General features: G+C 38.3%; 1 protein-coding gene across 1 annotated transcript in view; it reads left to right on the forward strand.

Moving 5' to 3' along the window:
* The window catches only part of LOC126281798 (modular serine protease-like), a 182,225-nt gene that overhangs the window by 61,543 nt on the left and 97,820 nt on the right, over positions 1-22,862 (forward strand). The window lies entirely within an intron of this gene.

Below are 22,862 nucleotides of genomic sequence, written 5' to 3' on the forward strand. Positions count from 1 at the left end.
GTCTATTCCAAGAATATTATGGTCTGCAAACTGTTGCCTCACAGATGCTGCTTTTATGACAGGGTGCACTGTTGTGCTGATACATGCAATCATTGTTTCTGAGCTATTCCTGTACTTTATAGTACACAATACTGCCAAATGTGTTCAAAGCTTTTCACATTTAGTGTTTTCCTAAGATCAATAAGGTAAACAACACCTTTACAGTGAAAAATATCCCTGTACCATAACACTTCCTCCTGTGTACTTCATTGTTGGCACTACATGATTACAGGTAACATTTTTCTATCATTCATCAAACTCAAATGCTTCCATCGAACTTCCATGCTGGAGGCCTATAGCCTGATTCATCATCCCAAATCACTAGTTTCCTGTCATCCACTGTGTAGTGGCATTGCTCTTTACACAACTGAAGTTTTGTTTAGCATTGTATACGGGAAGGTGTGGCTCCTGAGGAGATGCAGAACAATGTTACCCTGTTCCTTTTAGCTCCCTACAGTTATTGTGCTAGCTGGACTGTTGGTAGCACTTTGAAACTCGTGAGTGACTTCTACCACTGAGTTCATGTAAGATTTTACAGTTACCCTCCACAATGCTCTATGCTCGCCGACTATCAGTACATGAGGTGTTCCTGGTCTTGGTTTAGCTATGGTTATTCCTTCGAATTTCTATTTAACTGTCACATGATATCACCAACAGTTCACTTCGGCAGTTTTAGAGGAGCTGAAATGCCCTTGACAGATTTGTTACTTGAGTGAAATCTAATGGCTAGTTCATGTTCAATCCAGTGGGCTCTCCTGACCAATGCATCTTCCTGTTTCTGATTCTCAGCAACACAATACTCCCCACCTCCTTTTGTACTGATGGGTTTGCCTCTCGTGACGACGAGTAGCCAATACCACATTACACAGGGATTTCAGGATACTTCTGATCAGATAGAGATGTGTAGTATGCTTTCACACAGTTGTAACACGGCCTTCAACAACCATATCCATGCTAAACTAGTCAAAGAATTGTGATGAAGAATGCACACATTGTGTTGATAAAGCTCGTATGAAGCCCATGAACTCTGTAAGACATCCGTAGTGTCCAAGTGAACACTTGTGCTATAGCATGGAAATGATGGCTACAAGTGCTTGGTTGTGTTCCTGAAGCCTGTAACCTCGGCCCAGGATCACAAATAAGCACCTCTTGGTAAATGGTTGAGTTATTCTGTGGTGAAGAGAGAGTGGAACAAATAGCCAGTGCTAAACCTTTGGAGAACTAGAGTCACAACACCTCCAGTTGTTCTCTTATTGCTCACAATATCAGTATGAAGTAATCTAATGCTTTTTTGGATGACAAGAGACAGTGCTGTGTTGGTTGCATGACTCACATGTCTCTTCCAGTTGACTCATATGTTGTGCGTGCAGCCGATCCTCTTCTTTGGGCCATGAGCTATGTCGCTCTCACCATGTAATTCTTCTCTGAAGACTGTATCAGGCTAAAGAAAATATTATTAACCAACTCCCTATTCTTGAAATAAATCGTGTACTCGTAAAATCTTTTCAGTTCAACAACAATATATTTTCAACTCTCGTCCCCAAAGTAAGTTATTCTGTACGAGCTCCAGCAAGCCAACTGGTTCCAAGATAAATGTCGGAATTGACAAAACACCCGTACAATTACATATGTGCATGAATCGTGCAGATCCAAGACATGAAGTAAGAGTCTCTATACAATACACGCTTCATCTGTCTCTGTAACAATCCTCAGGACACCACAAACCACGGAACATTATAAAAACACTCTTAGAATTTTTGATATAAATTCAAAAGTGCCGCTGGTAACCACTTGTCGGGGCCACTTGTCTGACGCAGCTCCTGGCTTCTCATGACAGCTGTCCCTCCTGCACACACAGATATGTGTGGCACAGTAAAAAGGCTCTCTCAACCTCGTCATTAAAATATTGGGTGTTTGAACAGTGGAGAGCCAAGTGTTTCTAGAGTTTACCCAAAAATTCTCAAAGCACTATATATCCCTCCCCTTTGCTCGAACACGCAATATTTTATGCATATTCATCATGTACATTAATATCTGTCACAACACTAATTTATATTTCAACCAGTACACAGTATATCTCTTTTAGTCCTTGTGTACTTAATACCTAGATTTTCCTTTTCTTGTTTTTGTTCGTTTTGACAACAACTATCTGAGCATTTCACCCGATGTTGGAGTTAGTACTTTTACATCTAGGAATCATGTGGACAACATTCTTGATTTCCAATCACAAACTCCAGGTGGCATAGACTTTTGACTGCCTCATTCTTTAGCACAATTCTCTAAATTATCTATTCTTTAGTACTTAACAGTCTTATTTCCTACAGTAACTTGTTGTCTGGAAGAAACTCTGGAGAATAAAAATGAATGCGTTCTTTCTGACACTTGTAACTCCTAATAATGCTGTTGATGTAAAGAATCCAAACTTACCAGAATAATCTCTATAAAATTGTGTGACATCTGTCACAATACTATCCTTACCTATAGGCACAGTACCTATACTTTACCTCCAGGTTGCTCCTATGGATGCACTACCTCCTTCCATTTTTGTAGGTACACCCCTTTCTTATTCCTCTATTCTATGGTACAGGTCAATCCCCTTCTTGGTGCTCCTGCGCACACCGTATAGGTCAGCCTCTCTTCGGTCTACCTATCTGCCCTTTTCTTCATTCAATAAAAGCTGGGTGCGTGCCCCTTATCCTTTGTGAATAGGCCTTAGGGTTCATTGCCCTAGTATACATCTTTATGTATACTGTCGCTAAATATTATCTGGCAAAATTCAATTCTACTTCACACTTCACTCTTACCTCTGGGTACCTTATTTGATCCCCTAGAGTCCTCCACTATTTTTCAACTTCTACGCTTTCAGCAGGCCTCATATTTATATATAATTCAATATATCATACCATTCTTTATTCTATACTTGTCCCACTATCCTACAAATCATAAGAACAAATATTCAACTGATATTTCTAAATAATTATCACCAAAAGTTACTCCCTCGGTTATGCTCATTAGTTCTTCCTTAGCTTCTACTACCTTCATTTCTCACACTTCCTTGGGTGATACAGAACCGTCTCTGTTCTTTTATCTATGTATGAATATATATGAAGCAACAAAAGAAAAAAAAAGACGATGCAGAACCGTCATATAACAACCATTAACCATTAACCATACAATATGTGCATCTACCCAGATGTACATATGTCTTTATTGCCCTCCATCCCTTGGCAGTTCTGACATTGCTTAAGGTTTTTAGCCCATAATTTTCACATTTTTTGTGTAAGTGTAATCTTGTGTGTATGTCAGTGTGTGTTCGGGCAGTCTGATTCTTTGGTCTAATTACTTGAAATAAGTTGAAGGTTACAGAAAACCACAGAGAATGAGGAGAACTTCAGCGATATAAGTGTATGCATAGGGAAAGAGGATAAGGTAGACCGGTACTCAGATGAGAAGTAAGAAAGGAAAAAATAGATTGTTGCTATGATCAAAGGGGAAAAAGAAGATAGCCCCCAAGACAGGAAAACACTTCCCACCCCCCTTCCCCAGTATCCCTACTTGACTGGTACTTGAGTGAGAAGCCGGAGGACGTGTGATGTTAAACGTCTCCTGCAGAATGTACATTCTCACCTTCATCTTTGAAGCCTCCAAAGAAAAATCTTAGCAACACCTATGGAACGGTAGATGGTGAAGAATCAGTCACATTTGTTTGTGAGGGTCATGTGAAAGGTGTGGTGGGTGTGTAGTGTTTGTCATGTCTTTACCTACACTACCCACACCTTTCAAGATCGATGCAAACCCTCCCATCTACATCACATCTCTTAAAGAAATAAATGTTCTATAAAAATAGAAAATTATACACTACAATAAGATAGTTATTGCATTAGTCACCTCATATTATACTATTCTTAAATATAATATTCTATTCTGTTCATTCCATCTTAAAGTCACTCTGTTTACATAGTACCATCATATTATACCTTCTACCAGAATATTATTCTGTTCGCATCATTTTATGTTTAGAGATCTCTGTTTATTCATGATTCTCTTAAATTAGTCACAATCTTGTAGTCGTATTAAGTCACTTAAATAATAACATGATAGGATAGTTTAAGGGTTATGAATAGATTACAGAATAGTTGAAGATTTGAAGGGATTTCAGTGTAGGAAAATTAATGTGGAAGTAACACCGAAAACAACTCGGGAAGAGATGGTCGTCACTCCGCACGTTAACCCAGAATGTTAACGTCCCTGGGGGATTGATGTGACTCTGCCCGGATCCCATGGATCTGATACTAACCTCACTTGAGCAAGCAGAAACCAGTACTTCTAATTAAATTTTGAGTGAAAGTCACCCCACAGAAAAACAATCACCACTTTACTAGGTAACACAACATCAGGTAAAGTTATTCTGTTTTCAACTTTGTCATGGACAAGTTTGAATTTCTCACACAAGTCATCTATAACCTTGTTAGTATTACTATCATTGGAAAAGCAACAGTTGCAATGTTTCCGGAGAATATGTGCTTGGTAATTTCTTGATCTATAGTTAGCTCAAATAGTTCTGCCAGACTACTTATATTTATAATGTCAAAGTTGACTATTTTTTTCTTTGAAATTTTGTTCTACATTATTTATTCACATGTTGACACCTGCAGTTTACGATTGGACAGTAGGGATCAGCTTATCCTGTCTTTCCATGCTGTATTTTAAGGTATGCAACCTTTGCTTTACTGCATTGAATGTAACATTGCGTACATTTTGAAAGGATCCAAATTTTTTGACACGTCTCGTTTCTACATTATACATTTATCTTCAATCTCAGATCCTAATTTATAAGTTAAATATTGAAATTGCTCACCCTGTCTGTGGTTAAACTTAGTAAATAGTTGTTCAATGTGAGTATTCAAAGAACTGGTGAGTTCACTCTTTAAATCTAATTTCAGATTTTCTACCTCATTATTTAAAGAGTAAAATTTAGTCTTTAACAAAACTATGTTGGCTGCTTGATTGTTCAAGATTTTGCTGTGGTTACTTACAATTTCACTCTGAGGATCTAACAGGGCGTTCAATTGTGTGTTTACTGAACCTAACTTAAGAATTTGATCACTTAGTTCTTTTCTTAAACAAGCATTTTGAGTAATTAAATCTGCTCTTTCAGCATCTAACTTAGCATTTAGTTATTTTCTTAAAGATGCATTTTGATCATTTAGTTCACTGGGCTTTAAGTAAAGTCATTACCTCAGACCAGTCTGGCGCCTCCTTACTCACTGTCATAGCCACGGCTGGTTGAGAAGTCCCCTGGTTTTTTTTTTTTTTTTTTTTTTTTTTTTTTTTTTTTTTTTTTTTTTTTTAAAGAAAGCTATCTATATCCCTATTGACTTTGACCTAGTGATCATCTAACACAACTTCACCTCTAAATGTACTAGTTACAGTACTACAGCCTTCGAATGGTTTCCGGTTTCCTGTTCGTCCCTCAACCCCTCCCCCCCTACTCAAACAATTATTGTTCTTTGCTCACCTGGTGAGCAGATGTAGAATAGCACAGGGGCCGGCAGTGTCGAATGTTGGTTGCAGTGTCGGCACTGGCAAGCGGATGCGAAGTCAGCAATGGTGAATGGCAGCCGTTGCAGTCAGCAATGGTGGCAGGTCACTGCGTCGGCATCAGCGGCTGGTTACTGCGTTGACGTTGGTGGTTGGTTACTGCATGGGGATTGCTTCCTCCCCACACCCAAATCTAGTTAATTGAAAAGTTGAGATCTTCCCTCCATTCTTTTGATGTTATTACCTTCTCTCATCTTATATTGTGGTGCATTCGCAACTTTCTTCCTTTGGTTCAGCAATTACTTGGAACAGTTTTTCAGTCTTGTTATGCCTAGTTGCTATGGAACTCAAATATCTTCTTCCCACTTCTGGCTTACAATTGCCCTTCTTCTTCAAGTCCTGTCATGGTCGCCATGTTCTAATGCTTTCTTGGTTGACGAGACAGTGCTGTGTTGGTTTGCATGACTCACACGCCCCTTCCAGTTGACTCGTATGTTGTGCATGCAGCTGATCCTCTTCCTTGGGTCATGAGCTATGTCGCTCTCACCATGTAATTCTTCTCTGAAGACTGTTTCTACATGTACATCTACATGACTACTCTGCAATTCACATTTAAGTGCTTGGCAGAGGGTTCATCGAACCACAATCATACTATCTCTCTACCATTCCACTCCCTAACAGCACGCAGGAAAAACGAACACCTAAACCTTTCTGTTCGAGCTTTGATTTCTCGTATTTTATTTTGATGATCATTCCTATCTATGTAGGTTGGGGTCAACAAAATATTTTCACATTCGGAAGAGGAAGTTGGTGACTGAAATTTCGTAAAAAGATCTCGCCGCAACCTAAAACGCCTTTGCTGTAATGACTTCCATCCCAATTCGCGTATCATATCTGCCACACTCTCTCCCCTATTACGTGATAATACAAAACGAGCTGCCATTTTTTGCACCCTTTCGATGTCCTCCGTCATTCCCACCTAGTAAGGATCCCACACCGTGCAGCAATATCGGGCTAAAGGGAATAATATTAACCAACTCTCTATTCTTGAGATAAATCATGAACTCATAGAATCTTTTCAGTTCAACAATAATATATTTTCTACTCTCATTCCCAAAGTAATAATTATTCTGTACAAGCTCCAGCAAGCCAACTGATTCCAAGATAAATGTCGGAATTGACAAAACACCCGTACAATTACATATGTGCATGAATCGTGCAGATCCAAGACATGAAGTAAGAGTCTCTATACAATACACGCTTCATCTGTCTCTGTAACAATCCTCAGGACACCACAAACCACGGAACATTATAAAAACACTCTTAGAATTTTTGATATAAATTCGAAAGTGCCGCTGGTAACCACTTGTCGGGGCCACTTGTCCGACGCAACTCCTAGCTTCTCGTGACAGCTGTCCCTCTTGCACACACAGATATGTGTGGCACAGTAAAAAGGCTCTCTCGCCTTCTTCATTAAAATATCTGGTGTTCAAGACAGTGGAGAGCCAAGTGTTTCTAGAATTTACCCCGAAATTCTCGAAGCACTACAGTATTAATAACCACTTCCTTTTATAGACATGGGGCAGCAAAGGATGTTCTTATTTAGGCACTGTTAGGTAATTTTTCTTTCTTTCTTCCTTTCTCATTTTTTTTCTTTGGTATTGCAGTCTGCCTGAAAGTTTGCAAATACCTGCTATCTGCACTTACCCAATAATATTAATGCTTCCAGTATAAATGAATTAATGGAAGCTTGTGAGAGTGGGGGACACAGTTTGTCTGCTTCTTTTACTGGGTTTTCTGTGACTTGAGATGACATACGAGAGCTATCTTCATTATTACACAATTGTTTTAATGTTTAAAAAACTGAATCTCAAATGGATCTTTCTTTTTGTTTTATTCATTTTACTGCTTCCATTCCAGTTACTTTGTTTCAGCTATCATTAAATGGATGATGTATGGATAATTTATTGCTGTTCTATCTCCATTACATGTTCATCATTCATGGTGGAAAAACAGTCCTTCTCTCACATACTAATGAGCTCATTTCTGCAAGGTACTTTCCTCTAATCATCATTAATGAGAAAAGAGAAAACAGAAATTTGTAGGCGAGAATCAACTAGAGAACACACACAGATGAATATACCACTGATAAACTACATAGAAGGACCAAAAAAGGATACAGAGTCACCAGCAGAGCAAACAAGAGAGGTAGAAGAGAAGAGAAGAGAAAAGGGGAAAGATGAAAGTGGTTCTGAGAGAAAATATAGATCGTAATGCATAAAGGGAATGTGTAAGATGAAAAACAAATGTTGTTTGGTGACTAAGATTCATATTGCACAGGATATTACAGCATTATGAGGTGAGATGGAAGAAGTGTTTAGAACAAAAGTGGCACCAAGTGGTTGAATATTCTGAAATTGTTTTGTAGATAAAGCTCATTGCAGACTCTTTGCCCATACCAGAACTGAGAGAATAACAAGAGCTAGAAGTGAGGAAGTAATGACAAGCCATCAATGTAGAACGGGTTGCGCTTATTTAGAGATTCATTTTTGAAATAGTCGCTTCTGCAAAATAATATCTTTATATACATCGCACCGGTAAATGCCAAGAAGTGCCTCACTTGGTGTAAGGAGTGTTGTATGGAGTAATGAATCATGGTACAAAATGTGGTGATTTGATGGCAGGGTGTGGGTATGGCAAATGCCCGGCGAACGTAGTCTGCCAGTGTGTGTAGTGCCAACAGTAAAATTTGTAGGCGTGGTGCTATGGTGTGGTCGTGTTTTTCATGGAGGAGGCTTGCACCCATTGTTGTTTTGCATGTCACTATTACAGCACAGGCCTACATTGATGTTTTAAGCACCTTCTTGCTTCCCACTGTTGAAGAGCAATTCGGGATGCTGATTGCACCTTTAAACACTATGGAGCACCTGTTCATAGTGCATGGCCTGTGGCGGAGTGGTTATACAACAACAACATCCCTGTAAAGGACTGTCTTGCACAGAGAGCTGACCTGAATCCTATAGAACACCTGTGGGATGCATTGGAATGCCAACTTCATTCTAGTCCTCACTGACCGACATCAATACCTCTCCTCAGTGCAGCGCTTCATGAAGAATGGGCTGCCATTCCTCAAGAAACCTTCCAGCACCTGATTGAACGTATACCTGTGAGAGTGGAAGCTGTCATCAAGACTAAGGGTGGGACAACACCATACTGAATTCCAGCATTACTGATGGAGGAGGGCACTATGAACTTGTAAGTCATTTTCAGCCAGGTGTCCGGATGCTTTTGATCACGTAGTGTAAGTGGGTTTTGCAAGAGTTATGGTTTTCTAGTGTTGGATCTTAGTATCTATTGACAAGCATTTTTATTATACTTTGACCAGGGTAGAAACTGATAATTTCTCAAAGATATTTAAATTGTAGAACTATGATATTCTTAATTGTATATGAAAATTTTACATATGCAAAGGTTTTATGTTCATGTTCTCAGTGTTCTCAAAGGAATCTTGTAATCCTATTTTTTGGGGATTTTTTGGATGCTAATGAGCTGTGCATGAAAATCTTCTATGCCAAAAGCTAAGACACCTAAATCATCCACAAACCCCAGGCAGTTCATTATTATTATTTAGTGTTTCGATCCAGTTTTTTAGGTGGGTTTTCTGTCTGCCAAATTGTCATGTTGTGCTCGAGGGCTACATCAAAACGAAGGGAGGATACTTAATCACGTTGTCAGAAACCAGTTTTTATTGTGAAAGCTTTTGAAATTTCTTCCTTGAAATGTGTGTTGGTTAAATTGACAAGATGATTTTTATTTATTTTAGATGAAGACCTTGTGATCTGGGGATTTTTAGAACTGAATCTATGAATACTATCACGTGCATTACCAGGGTGTATACGACCCGGGACAACAGAGTTTTGGGAAAAACCCGGGAATTTTTTCATCTGGGAGAAAACAGGGGAATCCTGGAAATTTTTTAGAATTCCGGGAATTTTTCAATGTTGTAGTTTTCAGTTAAATTTTTGTAATTTTGACTAGTAAGAATTCATACTCTAACAAAGGATATTACTGTATCCTGCTACTGCAGAATAATAGGTCAACAATAAAACATGAATGATAAGAAAAAGGAAAATAAAACATAAATTGCGAAGTAGATGTGCCATATACAACAGTGCTCATACAAGCTTTTGCCAACAGCAAAATGTCAAAGGCTTTAGGAAGACTGTGGAATGCTTCATAACAACAAATCGCCTCCAGTGAGCGTGACGTCACAACTGTTAACATTAGATTCGTTTTAGCAGTTACGAGCGGGCTCTTGCGCATGCACAGTTGAGTGGCGTGTGAGTGGTACCTTCTCCCATTTCTAGCTACATAAAAGTTGTGTTATGAAAATGACCACTTGTGACAAAACAGTCTTGTTTATTTGGTGTGTGTTGCAATTTCTGCAGTGTTAGAAAGACCTGTTTTGTTTCACCTAGCAGACAGTGACAAAATAGACATAATACAAATACTACCTGAGACTGGTGTGGTTTCTTGATATGATTAACAGCTGACACAGTATTAGGCAACGATATTTCGATTTTTCATGTAGCAAAATATTTGACGAATTTTGATGAGGTAACTGATCTATCAAAGGAAAGCATGCTATGTAAAGCTGTAGCAGGATTAGAGAGAAAACAATGCTAGGAGCTAAGGATTGAAGAATTGTGTACTGTATTGCTTTTCTCTTGCCTTTACTGGTTTTATGTATTCTATATTTGATTTTATTTCACCCAAAACATAAAGTTATTAGCTAACAGGCAATAGAGAGTGCAAATTTTCTGAAGAGTTCTTGCTCTCCCGATTACAAATAATCCCATCCAATATTAATTGCAAGATTTTTTAAAACAGGGGCAGGATGTCAAACTGGCCGACTGTAAGCAGGAGAGGCACCACAGGACATTTTTAATTTCCACTGACCTGAATATACACTCCTGGAAATTGAAATAACACCGTGAATTCATTGTCCCAGGAAGGGGAAACTTTATTGACACATTCCTGGGGTCAGATACATCACATGATCACACTGACAGAACCACAGGCACATAGACACAGGCAGCAGAGCATGCACAATGTCGGCACTAGTACAGTGTATATCCACCTTTCGCAGCAATGCAGGCTGCTATTCTCCCATGGAGACGATCGTAGAGATGCTGGATGTAGTCCTGTGGAACGGCTTGCCATGCCATTTCCACCTGGCGCCTCAGTTGAACCAGCGTTCGTGCTGGACGTGCAGACCGCGTGAGACGACGCTTCATCCAGTCCCAAACATGCTCAATGGGGGACAGATCCGGAGATCTTGCTGGCCAGGGTAGTTGACTTACACCTTCTAGAGCATGTTGGGTGGCACGGGATACATGCAGACGTGCATTGTCCTGTTGGAACAGCAAGTTCCCTTGCCGGTCTAGGAATGGTAGAACGATGGGTTCGATGACGGTTTGGATGTACCGTGCACTATTCAGTGTCCCCTCGACGATCACCAGAGGTGTACGGCCAGTGTAGGAGATCGCTCCCCACACCATGATGCCGGGTGTTGGCCCTGTGTGCCTCGGTCGTATGCAGTCCTGATTGTGGCGCTCACCTGCACGGCGCCAAACACGCATACGACCATCGTTGGCACCAAGGCAGAAGCGACTCTCATTGCTGAAGACGAAACATCTCCATTCGTCCCTCCATTCACGCCTGTCGCGACACCACTGGAGGCGGGCTGCACGATGTTGGGGTGTGAGCGGAAGACGGCCTAACGGTGTGCGCGACCGTAGCCCAGCTTCATGGAGACGGTTGCGAATGGTCCTCGCCGATACCCCAGGAGCAACAGTGTCCCTAATTTGCTGGGAAGTGGCGGTGCGGTCCCCTATGGCACTGTGTAGGATCCTACGGTCTTGGCGTGCATCCGTGCGTCGCTGCGGTCCGGTCCCAGGTCGACGGGCACGTGCACCTTCCGCCGACCACTGGCGACAACATCGATGTACTGTGGAGACCTCACGCCCCACGTGTTGAGCAATTTGGCAGTACGTCCACCCAGCCTCCCGCATGCCCACTATATGCCCTCGCTGAAAGTCCGTCAACTGCACATACGGTTCACGTCCACGCTGTCGCAGCATGCTACCCGTGTTAAAGACTGCGATGGAGCTCCGTATGCCACGGCAAACTGGCTGACACTGACGGCGGCGGTGCACAAATGTTGTGCAGCTAGCGCCATTCGACGGCCAACACCGCGGTTCCTGGTGTGTCCGCTGTGCCGTGCGTGTGAGCATTGCTTGTACAGCCCTCTCGCAGTGTCTGGAGCAAGTATGGTGGGTCTGACACACCAGTGTCAATGTGTTCTTTTTTCCATTTCAGAGAGTGTAGTTTGATGGCATCCAGTACAAAATATACACGTTTAAATTCCAATGAGCGAAATACAGTGAAGTGCGATAAAAGAATGCTGTGTGAAGAGGGGTGGCACTACACTCTGGCACACTTAAGACCAAATAACATGTCTTACATTTCCTCGAACATATACATTTTATATATCAGACTCTTCAGAAAGCTGTGTGTTACAAAATGAACATATTTTTTAAATTTTTGATGTCATATCTCGAATGCTCGAGGGAGGTGTGTGTGTGTGTGTGTGTGTGTGTGTGTGTGTGTGTGTGTGTGTGTGTGTGTGTGTGTGTCACTATCTTATTATTGGCCTGGTTAAGAAGTATCGTAGATCCGAGGCTGATGCGCAGAGCAGTCTAAGTTATAGTTAGCAAGTGTGTAGTCTCCACGTGACCCGTCTTTACATTTAGCGATTTTGCTGTTTCCTCTTCGTTTACTGCTCTCACCTCAAATGGATTTCTGTGGCTGGAAGCTATCAAGTGAATTAAAATACATTCACATAATTACAGAAGGCTAATATACGTTATTAGTTTCAGATTTTATTTTATTTCCCTTTTCTGACAGCCATGCATTAATTGCCTTGTAGAGCAATGAAGTTATTTTTGTCGGTTTACTGAAGAAATTTGGTTTTTATCAGTCTTTTACAGTGAGGCAGTCAGTGTGTTTGAAACAAAGTGTTTCATTCCACACTATTTGCTAATTTCAACTGCTCTCTGCATTTCAGGTGCATGTTTTCATCTTCTAGCACGTTTGGCATTGTGCCATAAGAAAGAATCAAAAATGAGTTATTACAGTACTGGTACGCCAAGAAAATTTACATCCCAAAACCCACACCGAAAAGCTTAATATTAGGTCGAGGCGTACTTAATTGGGAATCTGGATATACAAATGTGCTCTTTAAGTATACACTTTAAATGTGCCATTTCAGTGTGGTTCACAAAATTCCGATGCTCTTGGAGTATCCTCTGATGTGTTGTTTCTTTTATGACATAATGTAAGACCTTTTAATGTTTTACATGTACGTACATACAGTATTCAGGTGTCATAGCAGCTGCCAAAGCGCGATGGCACCTGTTATTGGGCGTTCTCTGAGGACTACTGAAATGAACCTATTTCTAACAGGTCGCGGGAAAATATTGCGAATGGTGGTTTGAAAAGTGTTACTTTCAAAGTAAATTTCCTTTTACGCTAACTGAACTACATGCAAGAATGTACAATGAATTTTGTAAATCAGAGCATTTGATGACGAGCCATATAGAAGTATTTCAAGCCCAGAAGATCAGACATTCATGCTGCTGTTATGGGCAAATTGATGTAGTGCTACAGGAAGCTTGCTCTCCTCTGTGGTAGCTAATTTATTTATGGAAAACTGAGGACAAGTCACTTGACTCGTCTAAAAATTTTACTGGATTTGTGTGATATATCCTGAAGTGTAACACGTGCAAAAAATATAAACATTATATGTGAAAGCTTAGCTTCTCTTGAAGCTTAATAATGTTAGAGACCAATATTATATGTGAAAGCTTTTCTTTTCTTGTAGCAACACTACGCATATTAATTTAAAACATTAACTTTTCCTGAGCTATGACTGGCTTACAAAAGAGCGTCGCAATCTCGATTATAGTGGTTCAGAAAGTAACATGCGGTGTTTGGTGGAATTCGAATTTATACTTTCGTAATTCGAATATATGCAGTGTACATGTTGCTGCACATCAAAAATCTTTCCAAAAGGAGTGTCCATCCCTGACTTTCATTTTCTAAAGTGCCAGGAAATCCTACACCTGTGTATAAAAACATAACCCTTCAAAGGATCGTAAGTTTTACAGTTCCGAGTGAAAATATACTGTCACTTAATAACACGGAAAAATTGTGTCTTCATCCGGGAGAAAGTGTATTTTAACCAGGAGATCCGGAATTATTTTTTTTTTTTTTCCTTGTCCGTGTATACGCCTTGTTTACTGTAATCTATAAATGAAATAAAGAGCTGGTTTTCTTGTGGTTCTAATGTTAAATTACTCGTTTCTGGCAGAGAATTTGGTCTTGGCAGCTTCTGTATGGGCAAAATCCACCTTGGTATTTTCAAAGATATGGTTGCCAAGTGTTTTTAATCTTGGTGTAAATTATATATGAATAAATTTTATATGTGCAGTCCAGGGTTGGCCCCACCTTCTTTTTTAAATAATGGGTGGAAAATTCCTTTGGTCCAGTGCTCTGTAGTTTAACTGTTGATGAACATGTATGATTGCAGGTTTCCTCTCCCTCCCTCCTCAGCTTTTTAGTTTTCTTCACTGGTTAGGTTTTCACTGCATGAATTGTAACTTTTTAGTTAGCTGATTGTGAGAAATTCCTTATTAGATTATCAGAGGATCTATTAGATAATTTGCTCCACATTCTGGCCTGTTTCGGCCAGTCACATCAATCAGTGTCGTCATGTGCCATTGGCATCGTGCAGATACGATGTGGAGGGCATGGGGTCATCACTCCTCACTCTCTGTTGTTGTCGGATTTCTTTACCCTTAAACTGCTACTAGTCCCTCAACTGGCATCTTGAGGTTGAGTGCACCATGCTTAAGTCCTCCGATTGAGCAAAAATCCCAGGCAGTACGGAGAATCGAATCCAGCCAGATACGCTGTCCATGTAGTTACAGTATTGGGCAATCCATTGGATCAATGGTCATTAAAATTGATTTGTTTTTACTTACTTGAAATGTTTCCAATGGGTCATCACAATTTACAAGTTTGCTGACTGTCTCTACAAGGATCTCTGCATTTTGTTCATTAATGTGTGCTAACTTTCTTAATTTCTTTCTTAGAATCAATGTCAGGAGTTCATATTTCATAAGATATCTTCTGAAAGTTTTGTTGTAATCTTGCAATTACTTTTTTTCAAAAAATTTTTCCCGTCATTTCTAGGGTATTTTTAAGATGTTTGCATCTTGTTTGTCTGGTGACTTGACATGTGGAATTTCTTTGTTGTTTTAGTTTTAAATTTGATTTTCTGACTTTTTGGCTTGATGCTTGACCCAAGGTTATCTTCTCTCTACTGCCTATTTGCATTCTTAATTCCACCAATTTTGTTTCTTCCTGAGATTTTTTGGAGTCATTCATTTATCAGTTTAATTCGATGGTCAATTGTGGTAATGATTTGGTGTTGGTAGACTCTTCCCCATGTTTCCTGCAGTACTCTGTATTTTATATAAATTTGGTTTGTTGAATTTTCTCCTATTTTTATTCAGAGATTTCTTTCTTAGCCTAAAGATTAACTTTATTTTGATCTCTACAAGATAGAGGTCAGTCCCTGTGTCAAAAGTCGTTGAGACTTTTAAATGATAGATTCTGTGGTGATGCAATTTATCCGTGCAGACAGGGTCCAGCTACCATTTGTCTTTTTCTGAAGTCAGGATGTTCCCAAGTTTTTAACTTAGGAATAGGTTTCCTTTTACAGCGTGTTGATTTTGAGTAAATTTGTGGTTTCTGCAAATTTGTCAACCTTTGAGCATTTTTGTCTGGCCATTTTTCAGTGACCTCTCGGTATCTTCTCTGTTGTCCTTGTTGTGCATTTAAATAACCAAGGAGAATATTAATGTTAATGTTTGATGGAGAAATTTTGATTAATGTTTGATTCAGGAGATCACAGTATTTTTGTCTCTTTTTTTCTATCCTTCAGGGTTCTATTTCTCTGATTAATGGGAGTGTGTTTATAGACAGTTGTGCGTGTGTGTTATACACAGATTCACAAAGTTAAGATTGTAAGTTTGGATGAATAAAATTTAAATTCTATAGTTGAGTCAAGGATTTTGAGGTTTATTAGAAATCCACTTCCCCTTAGGATTCCATGGTGTTTTGATTGCTGTTTCTAATTTTTGGAAGGTCCATGATTGTAGAATAAAATAGAATTTTTTTTTCATCTTCCAGTATTTTTTGTACATTTGGTATTGTCAAAGATTACAGTGGTGACAAGTTTTATACCATAATCAGTTACATACAAAGAAAATAACACAGAAAATAACTAGTTTTTTAAAGAACTAAAAGATTTTCTTCATCACTCAGGAAAACATATATTATAATGATTAGTTTCTAAGAACTCTTCAACTGAATGGAATTCATTATATTTCAGCTAAGTTTGTAATTTGCCCTTAAATTTACTTAGTAGTGCTGTACGACGTAAGTATGGTAGCTTATTGAAAACTTTTACACTCAACTACTTCTAGTTGTTGTGGACTATAGCAATCAGATTTTCTCTGGTGTAATCAAACGTGTGTGTGTGTGTGTGTGTGTGTGTGTGTGTGTGTGTGTGTGTGTACACAGGCTAGGTAATGTCATTATGCCAAGACATTTCAAATAATTTCTGCGGGACTCTGTGGGTGGTAATCATACTAAACATGTTATTGTCTTCTTCTGCCATCTGAAAATCCTGGGGAATTGCACCAGAGCAATAATCCATACTGCATATGAGAGTGGAAAAAAGCAAAATATGACTGGGGCAACAAATGTTTGCTCACACTGTTTATTAACTTATACAATAAAAATGTACACAAACTAGTTTGCTGCACAGATAATTTGTGTTTTCTTCCCAAGAATGTTTTTGGTCTATGGGCAGTTAAAGTTGTTCTTCTGTTTTATTTTCATTTTTTTAGTTTCCTTTAGATTAAACATTATTTTATATGTTTTCAGTTTGGTTTATGTTGAGGTGATTGGCATGACAGTTGCAATTAGTCATTTCCATCATTTCTCTGTCATTAACTAGGACATTTTATAAATTCTTACCCATCATTATTAATAGCATGTAATCAGCATGTACTACTTTGTTACATGGTTTATAATTAGAAAAGCCATTAATGTAGACAATAAACAGGAAAGGCCCAAAAACAGAGCCTTGGGTTGTTCCTTTTTTTTATAGGGAATTATTGACAAAATTATTTAATTTGGGTAAATCACTCACTTTATTCAAAGTTAATTGAAGTAATAGGTTACAGCATGTTATGCAAATAAGCAGAGATCAGCAATACTCCCAAAAAAGAATTTTTAATTGGATAGATAAAAAATCTACTCACAAAGTGACTGCAGGCTTTTGTAGCCAGTGATTCCAGACTGCAGCCTTTCCTTCTCATCCTGTACGATAATTCTCCTCTAATCTGCAGTTCTGGGTGACTTTCTAGAAATCTACTCCTTTTCCTAGATCTCTCCAGTCCTTTTCCTCCACCCTTCTTCCTTCCCCTCCAACCCTCCTGCCTGAAGAAGAAGCCACTGCCTCCAAAAGCTTGCCTATCACAACAGTCTTTTATGTGTTTGTTCTGCTGTATCTTGGTGAGTAGATTTTTTATTTCTCCAATTAAAAATTCTTTTTTGGGAGTCTTGCTGATCTCTGATTATTTGCATAACGTGCTGTAAAATATTATTTCAATTAACTTTGAATAAACTGAGTGATTTACCCCATAATATCTTAATGTTTTGCTGATTATGTCATGCAACACTGAGTCAAATGTTTTACTTAAATCATAAAGTGTTCCAGACATAGATGGCCTTTTATTTAGCCTTCATAAACATTATTCACCAAAGCTTCAACTACTGAATCCGAGCTGAAAGTTTTGTTGCTTTCAAAACGGCTGTATATCTGTTTATGCACACAGTTTTCCTATTGTCTTGGATATGATTGGTAATATTTAAATGGGTGTGTAATTATTTGCGAGGCTTTTTTCACATTTTTATACGAAGGTAATGTAACTGTGAGCTTAAGACATTCTGGGAAAATTCCTTCACCTAGTACTCTGTTAGACAGTGAAAGAAGTGGCATTTTGGTTTTCTTTGCTATACACATTATGATGAAATTACTAAGTCCATAGTAGTATTTTGTTTTGGAATTACTTAGTCTGTGAATTGATTTATGAATGTCACTTAAAGTGGTTAGCAACCATGTAAATTTCTCATTTTTCTGCAATTAATACAGAATTATTGAGTAGAGTGGTAGTGCTGGCAATATTTACAAAATATTCATTGAGTGTTATCACAGTGAATAGGGATACTGTTTTCTTTATCGATATTATTGATTTACTTGCTTGTACATTTATGTTTCGATTTTAAAATTTACTCAGCATTTTTGTTTTTAATCTGTCGAGTTTTATCATATTTACATAATTTTACTAGTACCAATAGCTTTTATGAGACTTATTTTAGAATTAATACTATCATCCTGAGTTTATTGTGCAGTGTACCAAACATTGCTGTGATGCTACGTGTATGGGATATCAATAAGATAACATCTTTTTTACTGTGCACTTAATCAAGCATTTGTCAATACATTTGCTATTTATTAGAACAGATTTATCCATTTCCTTTAATCGGTCTATCATATTCAAAATATCCACGGGTGTACTGCCGGTCTATAGTGTCCAACGGGCACAATATTTCGGCGATCAAACATGTCGCCATCATCAGGTGAACTGATCGCCGAAATATTGTGCCCCTTGGACACTATAGACCGGCAGTACACCCGTGGATATTTTGACTATCAAATACGCCAGGAGAAACTCAAGAATCAGGTCTATCATATTGTTTATTTTGGCTTCTGCCAGTTGTCTACATGTCACTTCTCTTACTCCAGTATTGAGAGCTGAATTTTTAATTTGAAGCCATAGCCCTCCACGATCTGACATTCTTAATTCTATAAGATCACATTCAAGAGTGTGTCTGTATATGTTACTAGTTATGTTATCAAGACAAAAATTCAATCTGGTGGGTTTTAAATTGAGACATTAATAGTTCAGTGAGTTCAAAGAATTAATCATATCAGTTACATTTTTTCTCTTTGTCCTTATATCTATGTTTATATCACCTACAATTATTATTTTATGCTGTTTATATTTGGGCAGCTGCATTATTAAAGTGCTAATTTTTTCTATAAATGTATTTCATTGTCACTTGGAGTTTGATAAAGTGAAAGAATTACAATTTTCTGTGTGTATAATTATACCAGTTACTTCAAATATGCCTTCAAGGTATATTCAGCTAGGATCTATGACTGAATAATGTAAATCAAAATTGCTTTTAATGTAGATAGAGGCCTTGCCATGTGACATACTTTTCCTGCAGTAGCTTGTCATACCAAATATGCAAGTGGAACACACAAGCCTGTTTCAGACTTTTTCACACAATTTTCATTGATATACGAAACACAACAGCTAATTTTATCAAACCTGTATTGCAGTGCATTGATATTTTACTCCTAAGAGATTGTACATTTATATGAAGAAGGAGAATACTGTTATAAGTACAGAAAGGTATTTTGATTTCACTGGGCCTTGCATGTTCATTTATTTTCATTGGGTGATCTAAAGTGGCACAATTATCTGAATGAATTAGTCTAGTTTCCTCTTAGCATGGTTTATATCCATCCTTCCTTTGTAATGTTGTTTTCCTTAAAAAAATCAGGTACATGAACATGTATGGAAAGACTGTCTTTTAAAGCAAGACTCTTGTCTTTGTGAATTTCGTTTATAATCTTGTTTATCTCTTGACACAGAAATTTCTTCCCATGGTAATTCAGATGCTCACCATGTTCAGTGTGTAGTGTTTTCTCCAGATGACAAATATCTGTTACATTTAATTTTGTGTAAGTAAAGGATAGTTGTATGATTTTAACATTAGTTTTATGTCTCTCTTTATTAACACATGAATAAAAGATCAGGTCACATCCATGACGTATCGTCACACCACTGTTTTTCATTTCGTTTGAGTAAAAAAAGAGGGAGAGAAATATGTTCTTTAAACTTGTTATACACTTTTGGCTCCATTATGTTCTAAATTGTTTGCTTCAGTCAGACAAATAACAAAATCACAGTCATCCAATATATTCGTAGCCGGCCGCGGTAGTCTAGCGGTTCTAGGCGCTCAGTCTGGAACCGCGCGACTGCTACGGTCGCAGGTTAGAATCCTGCCTCAGGCATGGATGTGTGTGATGTCCTTAGGTTAGTTAGGTTTAACTAGTTCTAAGTTCTAAGGGACTGATGACCATAGATGTTAAGTCCCATAGTGCTCAGAGCCAGCCAATATATTTGTATGTTCAGAGATTTCTCCAATAACTTTTTTGGTCTCACACTGGGTCTCTAGATGCCAGTTACATGAAAGTCCATATTCACATTGTGTGAAATGTTAGCTAGAGTTCTTCCATGGCTGTCCAATACAAATAGCACATTGCACTTCTCTGTCTGCTATTTATCATTGCTTCTGACTTTACTTTCACAACTTTCCACTTTGTAACCTACATTCTGGCTGGAACGTAACTTTCAGTGTTCCCGAAATTACTACTGCTTACTGATAACACTCTAAACATGTTTGTGTGCACAAGATTAGTTTTATGTAATGAATTTTGTTGAGAATGTGACATTTTTTTAGACAATTTCTTGAGAAATAGGAAGAGTGTTTGAGTTGTTTACACACTTTTGTCTGTTGTTTTCACTGAGAAGAGTCATTAAATTACTTATGCAATTTTGGCTGTTTTTTACACTGGGAAGGAGGTTTAAATTGTTTACACACATATGGTAGTTTTTCTCTAGTAGAACTCTGTAACCTTTTGTGCACATGAGTTTCATATCATTTTTTGTTTTTGATATCAATTTTGTACCTGGTAATCTGATTCGAATACTGATGGAACCCAATGTTTTTAACTCATGGTTTTAGATTCTAAGGTTAGTGTTTTCTCATCTCAGAATATCAACAGCGCGCTAAAGGCTTTGTAAACATTCATTTAACTTCTCGATTTTACCTTTACGTTTATGACAATCACGGTTTTTTACAATGCAACTGTAACTTTGTTATATTAATAGTACTTGCGTTTACACTTGCTACTATCTTAGCCTGATTCTATTTTGTGTTTGTTCACTGTGCCAGCAATGATCTTTAATTTTCCAGTTTGATCCAAAGAGTAAATGCTGTTCATCGAGAAGATGGAGATCTTTCTAAGTTAAATTATTAAAGATTTTATGTGTGTGTGTGTGTGTGTGTGTGTGTCTTCTGAATGACAGCCCACTAAATCTGAATGCGGTCTTTCCTACAATCTATATTTGCAGTCAGTGGAATTCTTCTTCAAAACATTTTTTGTGGTTGAATCTCTAAGTTGTCATATAGAGATGAGGATAAATCCTTAGATTAAAATTTATTCAAGAAGGTAATGAGGGGGAAAGTTTGATGCCAGGAAGTTGTAAAGAAGTCTAGAAACTGAAAGACACCTCCAGACCTAATATCATTGAGATATAAAAAGTTTGTCAAATGACATCAAGAGAGGAGATGGTGTGGGGTGGGAAAGGAAAAGGGGGGGGGGGGGGGATAGAAATAACACATTCGGGTCGGGGCCCCACAGTTGCCATCCGCATATTCCAAAGAATAGAATGCCCTGGGGTTTTATTATAAAACTAGCTTTTATTCACTTATGAAATATCACTTTCAAAGGAGAAAGGGAAGATTCTGGTGTACCACTTTATTATTGTTTTTATGTGGACAGTTTTAGTATTTTTTGGTTAGAGTGATTGATACCTAATGAAATAAATGAGGTTGGTGGGAAAATGTAGATAAATGCCAGACTAAAAATCCGGAGTTTTGGGTTCATTCCCCAGTCACTTATTCAGCTGCTAGCAATCTTAGTTCATGTGGAGAATGCCAAGTTGCATTGTGATTTGAAGTCCACATTAAACTGTAGGGTCATCTTTAATTAGCTGGGTAGTCAGTTCAAAAGCAGGTGAAAGGTGAAAGAATACAACCTCCAAGAGAACTGTGTCTAATAAAGCGCCATTTTGCTCAAACCAACTTCTTTGTGGAGGATAGTTTTACCTTCATCCTGCAGAAACAAAACTTTAAAAAGTATTTTAAAATATTAAAGACTAAGACTTGCAAGGTAGTTGGGAATATATGTATTCCTGATGTTATATACCTCTGCCTTTCTAAAGAAAATTGAATTAACAATACAAATAAATTTTGTATGAATTGGGTTATGTGGTCATAATATTCCTATAAAAGGATTCTGTGAGCCACATCGACAAATGAGTGACACCGGCGTAGCCATGCCCAGAAACATTTTGTTATGTCGGCACAGTGGACCTCCTATTTATGGCCAAGCACAGAACAGCTAAGTCTAATCTGCAATAATCACCTAGTGTGGCAGCATCATCTTCTGATAGGCCAGCTGTGTGATCACTGTATTAGGCAGAACACAATGTGAAAATTGTTGTTAAATTTACACTGAGTGAGAGGCTTGTCATTTGTCAGTGTCAAGTGATGTGTTAATTTTCATAGTGTTATATATACTCATGACATTCCTGTGGAAAAGTTAAGTAATTCTTCCTATCTATGACATAGTGAAATATTATATTGTGTGTTGTAGTATCCACTCAGTCTGCTCCAAGAGAAAACCAAAGAACACAACATTGCACTGAAGAGTGTATTTTCATCCAGCACAATGGAATGTTTTCAATTTCCAATCTTCTTGCACAAGATAGATAAAATACACAGTAGTATCACATCTTTCAGAACAAATCCTCCATATCTTTAGGAGGACATGTGGATAGGATGGGGAAGATTAAAAAGTAAGAGCAGGAAATAAAGACTAGAGGATAAGAAGTATCCACCTGTTTTGAGAATGAGGGTAGATCTTCATCTCAATCTGCCCTCAAAAACAGGTGGGTCCTTCTCGTCCTAGAGTCTGAGTGATCTACCTTTTCTTCCCTAAACAATCCCTCTCCCCTCCCCACACAAGGAACTGTTAGGTCTGAAAACCAGGATAGTGTTGGATATTTTTCTCATCAGAAGCTGCTATTGTCCTGCTTTGAGGACGAGGAAGGTGAACAGCAGCATAGAATTGAATTATTACAGTGAATACATGAGACAGT

The sequence above is a fragment of the Schistocerca gregaria genome, chromosome 7 (assembly GCF_023897955.1).
Source record: "Schistocerca gregaria isolate iqSchGreg1 chromosome 7, iqSchGreg1.2, whole genome shotgun sequence".
In the NCBI taxonomy this organism is placed as follows: Eukaryota; Metazoa; Arthropoda; class Insecta; order Orthoptera; family Acrididae; genus Schistocerca; species Schistocerca gregaria.